Genomic DNA, 9,260 nt, shown 5'->3' on the forward strand with positions numbered 1-9,260 from the left:
GACTTCAATTGCTTTAGCAATTTAGTGATTTCCTCAAAGATTTTCTCTCAGCAGTGCAACTATGCTTCCCTGCAATATCATCTTGATAGTTTTCCTTTATCCTGTTTCTAATCTTTAATCATAGATGTCCCAACTAACCGAAGACAAATAACTTTAAATATCAGCCTAAAATAATTTTAACATTTTGTTTTGGTTTTCACTCTGTCATTTGCTGGAAATCTGACCTTGCATAAATGCTGGTAATGGAACTCCTCTTGAAAAGAATGCTAACCTCATATGTACAGCTGAGCTATTTCCTTGCTTGTTACCTGCAAAATATCAGGGTAGGTGGAGCAGAAGAGCTACACTAACAGATTTGATTCCTTAAGACTGAGTTTTCAGAATGATCCAGGCTCTTGGCACAATCTCTTCAGTGTCCTAGATTGCACACTCAAGCAGAGAAGCATCTAGAAACATATTCTAGAAGCATTTCTAGAAACATAAAGACATGGAGTTTCCCCCTATCGCTTATCTCCTCCTGTTTCAGTAGATGCTGAAGTTACACTCTAGAGCACAAGTAGCACAGTGTTTTTCTTAACATAAGCACGTTTTACCTCTATACTTGTGAATTAGTTACTGTATTTGACTTCATATTGCAAAAAAGGCTAATTCACAGTTACATTTCACTTCACAGATCACTGTTAAGACTCTAATTGTAGCTGCATGTGATTTAGGGTCAGTCTTCTGAAAAAGTTTTAATCTCATGTAATATTAAGAGGCAATGAGCAGATCTTAAAAAGCTGTCTAGTGAGCATTTTGCAGTTTCTTTCCAATTCTCAGATGGTGTAAATTGGGATGGTGACATTGATATGAAGAACTAAATTGACATCTACTGAGAGCATGTTCCTTGTAATTTGCTCTTTGTTCCCTACTTCTTGTATGGAGGCTTTCCCAGGTGTGCAATTCACTGGTTTATCTCTAGTTATAGAATGACCAATAAAAGAATAGAAAATGCCATCTCCACTGCACAGCTCTGAAACTTTAACCACTTCCTTCCACATATACATATAAGGAAAACCTAGAGATGGATATTCTGAAAATATACCCTATAACAGGTGAAAAATATCTTAATGAAATTAATTTCCTAAAACTATGATAATGATTACATTATAAAAAAATGTACTTTACACCTGGAAAACTATGAATTGTATAAATGAAATAAGAATTGATGCTATGAGAAGCTGAAACAGTTACCACTTAAGAGACTCTATACAAGTGAATTGAAATGAGCTTGACTTAATTTACAGTACATTCACCAAAACCTATCATAGCTTGGCTGTTATGGAAGTGCTTTTATCACAAGACATAATGCAGTGAAACTGAAGGATTAAGAGAAATAAGGTGAAGGAAAAAAATTGACATACAAGGAAAAAATATGTCAACAGAAGTTTTACTGAATTGATACTAATAATTTGTCATAAAACATGAAGTCTTCATACAGAATTGAGGCTTTGTTGTTCTAGATACTATGCACATATATTTCCAGAAAATGGTCAGTGCCCTGGGAACTTTAAAAGTTTAATTTATGATAGAAACAACAGTCAGATAAGGAAAGAAAAAAAAAAAAAGTGCAATCTGTTTTATTTATTGGAAAATACTGCAACAAACCAACTGAGAAATAGCTTTATTGTGGTCCATAAATACCTCTAGACTGAGGACGAAGAATAACAAGGAACAATTGTTGGAAGTGAAATCCAAACAAATGCAAATGAGAATACAATCAGAAAATCTTAATAAAGGTGATTAGCCCAAGAAACAAAGTATTGAGAGGAATGATAGGTTCTTTATCTATTCAAGCTTTCCAGCTAAATCTGAAAGGCAATAACAAAGTTTGGTCATACACCAGTCAGGTCATTTTTTGGCCACAGATTTCTGCAGGTAGGTGTGAGTTTGTGGTATGGAAAGTAACCTGGAAGCAGTGCATCTGTACTGAAAGTCATTTGCTCAGTTTAATGCAGCACACCTCTCAAACTGTGACTGCAATAAGCTTGTATCTGCAAAACATCATGTGGGGTCACCGGTACAAGTGTTTGGAGATTGGATTTTACTATGGAACCTAAATAGGAGCCAGACCAGATAGCATCTGGAACAAAACAAACAAGGAAACTAATCAACAACCCAAAAAAACCCCAAACCAAACCAAACAAAAAACCCAAGCCAAACCAAAACCCCAAAACAACATGAAACCCCTACAAAATAGCAATCATATTAGCAGCATTAACAAGGGTTATCAACTACTCATTTGCAACCAATGTGAAACAAAGTTGAAAAGACATGTTTCAGCTATTTTGATCCCTGTGAGTGTATATATTTTTGTGCTTAGAAGACAAATCTTTTAAAGGAAAGCTGTGAGTTTGTAAACTGGCTTGCATCTGTCTTTGACACATTTTATTTTTTTTCCCCAGAGTTACAAGACTGAACATCTTGTCTGATTTCAAGAACAAACCTTAACACAGTCATATTCTTTTTTCTGTTTAGTTATGCTGGCAGTAATATTGTTTAATTTTCCTTAGTCTTGGTATGAGATGTCCCAAGATATCAGTTAGAATACTAGTGGTACATTCTCAGTTTCACAAATTCTCTTGTTAGAAACACTTTTCCAGTTGTGCTGCTCAGAAGTCTAGCACATGGCAACTTCACAGCATAATAGTTTCTGGAAGAACGTGAGGACATTTCTGCCATAACATTGTCTTCCTTGACAACTTGGAAAATTCACACAGGAAAATTTAATTTTCTTTTGTTTTCAGTGCAGACCTTTAAGATTTCCTTTTGTCCATATATTCCTCTATCTTTCTAGACTATCTTTAAAGTGTCTCTTTCTGACTGATTTTTAAGTATTTGCAAAAGGGTTTGCAAGAAACTTTTGGAATTTACAGAGTGTGTTTTCACACACAAACACACACACACACACAAAGGCACAAAAATGTGTCAGAACAAAAACAAAAAAAAAAAAAAACAAAAAAAAAAAACAAAACAAAAAACAAACAAAAGCAAGACCCAGAAAAATATTACAACCCTGCCTGTAATTTCACAGTCTCAAGTTCTACACCTGATGTTACTGATGCTGTAACATCTTTATGCTTTACTTTGTATTTCCTTCACCTTTCTTTGCTCCTACCATTCATATATCTTCCTTTCATATTCCATTCCATGTATTTGCAATTAGCACTTTAAAATTTGTCCCTAAATGGTAACTGAAGACCATAACTTTTTCAACAGATTGTTTTCTTCATTGTTTACTTCAAAGATCATAATTTTTAGAATGTGAAAAACATGGGAAATCAACCTAGAAAATTGTTCTAAATGAGGCCACATGTACTTCCTAAAATTTTTCATTTGGACATTACAGACAAAAACTAGGTCTCTGCATTTGAAAATGGTTACATTAAAAGCACACCATCAACTTGCTACCTTGTATTAAGAAAGTGTGGCCATTAAACTAAACTAAACTAAACTAAACTAAACTAAACTAAACTAAACTAAACTAAACTAAACTAAACCTAAAAAACTTTTTCCCAAAAATAGATGGAAAAATAAAATAAACAACAAAACAACAACAGAAAAAAACACCCACAACTAGATTTGGCTTCTTTTCCATGCGAAATTACCTGATACAGGCTTTGGAGTTATCAGCTGTGTCCAAAGATGTGCAGCAAATGGCTGCATCACCCTCAAGGTGCAATATTTGGCATGACATGACAGGGTCATGACTTTGAAAAGTCAGACATAAATATAACTTGTGGGATGCAGATTTCAGGCCTATGTCTACATCTCACTATCTAGATTCCTGTTTACTATTGGTGTAGTTTCATGGGAATCTTTCTTGCTAGAGGCAAAAACTTCATCTCACACTCCCGAGAGTACAGGTGTAGAAAGGGATTACAGCTTTTAGTGCTGTCAGCAATTTCAACCTATGTGTATACTAAGAAATTAAATTGTGTCAGTTTCCATCCCCAACAGCAGTTTGCCAGAGGCCAATTTGCTTTACTCATGTGGGCATGGGCCATGCATGCATAGGTCACTATGCATGTCTGAGTTCCTTACAGGTGTAAGCAACAACTTTAAGCCTAATTTCCTAAAGGGAAAGAAGTCTACAAGCCTCTCACAGAGAGAGGAGGAAGAAGAATACTTTTTAATTTAAATTGTTTCCTTTTCCCCACTCTTTCCTCCCATCCCTTACCATAAGTCCTCCAAGAAAGGGTTACAACAACCGTATGGTTAGATCCAGGAAAAAAAAATACAACAGAAGGGAAATCACACATTAGAGAAACAGATACAAGTCACCATTTCCAACACATTGTTTTCTGTGCAGAAAACAATTTCATAAATTCCTTAACACATTTCTCAAATGGCTTTGATAGCTAATGTTTAAGTTGCATCCTTAATTTAATCTTAATTAATCAAGGAGACTAATACTGAGCATAGACAGTCAAAGGATTGAAAGATAATTGTATGAAAACATTATCATAAACATCCCAGCCTGATCCTTCTCTGTTTTGTTCAGGTGGAAGTCAGGAGCAACTCCACTTAGCCATACTGGAGTAAAACTGGTGTAAACAAGAGTAGACTCCTGCTGAAGCAATTTCAGACTTGGCACTAAATTCTGATAAACATGCTACAGTGCAGCTATATATTAAATAACCAATTTAGAACAAAAACAAGCCACTAATGGCTACATTTTTCTTCAGACTAATAGGTGGTTGAAATACAGTATTTCTGAAATAAATGACAGGGAATGTTAGCTTTTGAAATGTGTTTTCTTCAGTTGTCTATAATAACAGTAGAAAATAAAGGAAAAATTGCTGTAGATTCACAGAAAAGAATGTGCTTTTATGCAAAAGAGACATCAGACCCTGATGTACACAGGGAATTTGAGACATCTGTGCTGAGACCCATGAATGTGTTTAGATATCAAACCTCTGCTATAGAACACCTAAAACCCAGATTGGGGATGAAGGCAAGGAGGCTACAGGAGCATTTGAGTGGGATATCCTGAGCTGTAGTTCTGTTTTGGAAGAGGACTAAAAAAAAAAATTTTAAAATCCAAGTAGCAGGGGAAAGTAATTTAGTCTGTGCCCTTGGGACAAAACCCTACAGTAACCTAAACACTAAGTGCATGTCAAGATCATGAATCAGAGTTTTGGGCTGTGAAGTTCTATTTCATCTGAAAACAAAGGGAAATCAGCTACAGATATGAAAAAGTGAAAGAATCACAGAAAATTTCTTTTTCCTGTCACGTGTCTTTGGGAGATTGATTCATTTTTCTTTTGCTATCTAACAGGATGATCTTGTTCAAAGCTACATGCATTGGTATCTCCTGTGCTGATCCTGGCAGGAATATGTGAGTTGTGATCTGAGCAAGCCTAGCAAAATGGGCCCTTAACCAATTTAGGCATTTATATTTCCAGATGGCCTTAGGCAGGTTCAACTCCACCCAAAAGGTGACTTAGTGTCAGATAGCAGCAGGTGTTAGGTAGCTATAGGAAACAGCCCCTGAAAATAGCCCCTAAAAATAATAAAGCTGGAGCAGTCCAGTCTCAGCAATCTTCAGAGCACACTGATACACATATTTTGTGTGTCCAGCAATTAGATTAATAAAGACTTGCTTTCAGCTGGAGTACTCTAAGCACTGCATTAAGAGGATATAATCATTCCAGCAACAGTGATGATGTTTAAGTGTTGCATTCAGTCTGACTAATGACTTTTACAAGGACCTCCTCAGTTTTCTATGTCTCATACTTCTACACTAGCAAGAGGGAAATAATATTTATGAGTGCCACAGAATAACATAGGATAATAAAGCTTTCTGAGCATAATCTATCACGCAAGAAATATATTTTACAAAGAAAATATTCCTAGAAGTATGATCCCTCAACTTACCTTCTATTTTAGCATTTTGATCAAGAAAGGGGAAGTTGCATTTGTGCAGGCATTCATATTCACATATGAATCAACACCTATTTATGACTGGAATTTTCAATGTGAAGGGCAAGAGAAATCTGGTACAAGTGACAGAATCTGATCTTCTCTCTTTATCTCAGCTGCTGGAGGAATTTGGAATGTGAAAGCCAGAGGAGTGAAGTAGGTTGGTATCTTTGGAATTCAGCATTTCATTTAAGGCCCATTTCCAGGACTGCTGTCATGATATGGGTGAATGCTGATTTCTATTAAATACATTGCAAATATGTATGGCATGTTCTGTTCTTGGCAAGATGCCACTATGAAGAGATATGCAGAGGAATTGCCAGAGAATTCAGCTGTGATGGGGAGCAGGAGGAGGAAGGAAGGAAGGCACAAAGAACAAAATGTCCCCATAGCCACCCACAAGGACAAACTCCTAGTGAGATATGAATCAGCTACAGCCAAGGAAGCCCTGATACTGAAAGGGGATTACGTAAGAATCTGAGCTAAGTGGTGTCACTAGCACCCTTGGATATTTCTATGGCATTTAACTGTGTCATCTAACCAGACAATAGATACCCTGAGCTCTCTTCTAGTCTATGGAGAAAGCCAAGCAGCTGCTGAGGGTGATAACTTTAATTGGGAGTCTAGAGCAGGCAGATCTGTGAATTAGGCTCTATGGGTGTGCTAAATGGAAGCCCTAAGCTTAAATCTTCTGTTTAATCACTTTGTAAACAGCTCTTTGCTATTCAGCCTCATATTTCATTGGGAAGAATTTGTTTATTTATCAAAAAGACAAACAAATGACTACGTTTGGTAAAATGCATAGAAATTTCAGGTAAGAAAGGACCAGGAGGAAAAGGCACACATAGAAATGTCAAAGAAAGAAGTCTGAGAAAATCTGACTTCACATGGGCAATTGTGTCTCATGTTATACAAGGTGTGACATGAGTTTTTGCACAGTGATCATTCACATGCAATGTATGCTGAAGTATTATATCATCTTAGTGGTCTGAAAATGGCTGATTTTTAGGTAATAGAAATTATATATCTCAGAGACAAGGATTTCTCATTTATGATTTTCTATACACATCCTCTTGTCAATGTGCAGAAAGATTACATACAAATGAAGTTTTTAAACACAAGAGAGAACACAGAATTTTATATTGTTTGATCCTTTATTCTCAGACAACTTATTATTTTTCAGCACTTTGATCCCAACACTTCTAAACTTTCAATGTATAATAAACTTCAATGCTTTGTTTAGTTGTGTCCAAAGACTCACAAAGGTGAGACAAAATGAGATTTCTAGATTTTTAGTAAGCCTCCACTTCATCAGTGTATGTTTAAGTGGTTGTCTTACTGTGGATTTAACCAGATATTTGGTAAAAGCCAAAAAGTTACACTTCCAGTTTGTATTTTATTCAGTGTCTAACCTGAAAATAGTGTTTGGACAATTAAAACCATGCCAAATGAGAAGCCTTTAGGCTGAAAATACTGAGAGTTGTACTCATTTCATGGTTAGTACTGCAATTCCTTGCAAAAGATAGTCAAGACTTTAGCCTTTCTCAGATTCCTGAAATCAAAGAGCTATTTACAGAAAGCACTTTTTTTCTGACTTTTCTTGTTATTCTGTGTGTTCCTGTATCAACACCAAAGTTTGTTTGAAATGGGAAGTTCAAAGCTACTTGTGAACCCATTTAATTTTAGTTTTTAAATATATCATCAACTACTCAGCATGGTTCAGAAATCCACAGCAAACATCCTCCCTACAGCATCCATCCTGCATTTCTTATAGTTTGCTATAATCTTGTGTATAAAGCTTCCAAAAGTTGTGGAAAAGCCTATTTTGAGAGAACTGGTAAGCAGGAACACATTAATGAGTATCAGGTGCAGCTATGAATTTAGTGAATGGTTTGTTGGAACTCACATTAAATAGCAACATCCGTCTGCAGATGAGCTCTGCAATGTCCTTATTTCAAGCCCAGGCAGATGGAGGGTTTGCAATGTACTTACTGTTTTCTGTTTCATGCAGCATTGCTTGCTTGTAAATACATTCATAATCATGCTTGACTGTCCAGCCTTTTATTTTTGAAGCTTCCTCTTCTAAGTAATGAGTGTAGGAAGAAAGTAACAAAGTTCGTCGTGAGAATTAAACTGGTTGAGGATTTTTGTCCTGCTCAAAACCCCTAAACAAACAAAAAATAATACATTTTTGTTTGTTAGTTTTTTTCCTTCTATCACTTTTTTCTCTCAAACAGACTTAACCTAAAAAAATGGAGGTGAAAGGGAAACGGTCAAGTTCTTTTTTAAATTGTCATTACTTTCTGATGTTGAAGTAATTTAGAAGTGTCATATTTAGGAACCAAAAATGTTGTTATCAAGACCAGTGTCTTGCTGACATATAGTAAGTTGCATCATACAGTTCTTCCAGAGCATTTCTGCAAATTCATTTTGATATTCAAAACCATTCAAATTTATTTCCATTTCCAGTCATTTGCAATCCAAACAGTTCCTACAGTATTTATATATGTCTGTCTGCCATGGAAAGAAGAGGTGAAAATACTTTCTGAGGAAAGCATGAGTGCTTATATTGGAGAAACAGGTACTACTTTCTTCTTTTGGCCTTGCCCAAGGATATGAAGGGAGTGAATCCCTCATATATTGTGTGAGATGCAGGCTTTTTTTCCCCCTTATGAATCAAATAAAATGGTAACAGGAAAAGGAAGAGCGTATTGAATATTCATTATTTCCTCAAGCATAAGGAAGCTCATTTTAGGAATTGGTACCAAAAAAAGAAAAATTAATAAAAAGAAGACTGTTTATTAATTGTATCCTGATCCTAAATGGCTTCTGAAAGTTGCTGATCAGTTACTGGACCAAGTTTAACCTCCTACATATAACTGTCTTCTTTTTTTCACTAGATAGATAATTTAGATCAAAATTTTTAAGGACTGGATTACTGAGTTGGTGAGACAAGATTTCAGAGACATACAAAAGCAGTAGAAAGCTGTGAAAATGTTCATTGATAAGATTATACTGATTGCAATACAGGATTCAAAATATGTTTCTATAAAATTCAGTTCCAGGTAGAGAAAAATATTTTTTATTCCTAATCCCACTCCTACCATGTAAACACAGCTTCACTGAATTCAGAACTATACCCAGTAGACAAATAATATAAATAAACAACACTTTTGAAGTCAATGGGTCTCTGATGACTCACATCAGTTGGAGCTGCAGTTCAGCTGGTTGTTTGCAGAGATTTCCAAACTTGGAAACTCTTTCTCACATTTCTAGCAAAGTCAAAATAGGTCTTT

The sequence above is a fragment of the Indicator indicator genome, chromosome 12 (genome assembly GCF_027791375.1).
Source record: "Indicator indicator isolate 239-I01 chromosome 12, UM_Iind_1.1, whole genome shotgun sequence".
NCBI lineage: Eukaryota > Metazoa > Chordata > Aves > Piciformes > Indicatoridae > Indicator > Indicator indicator.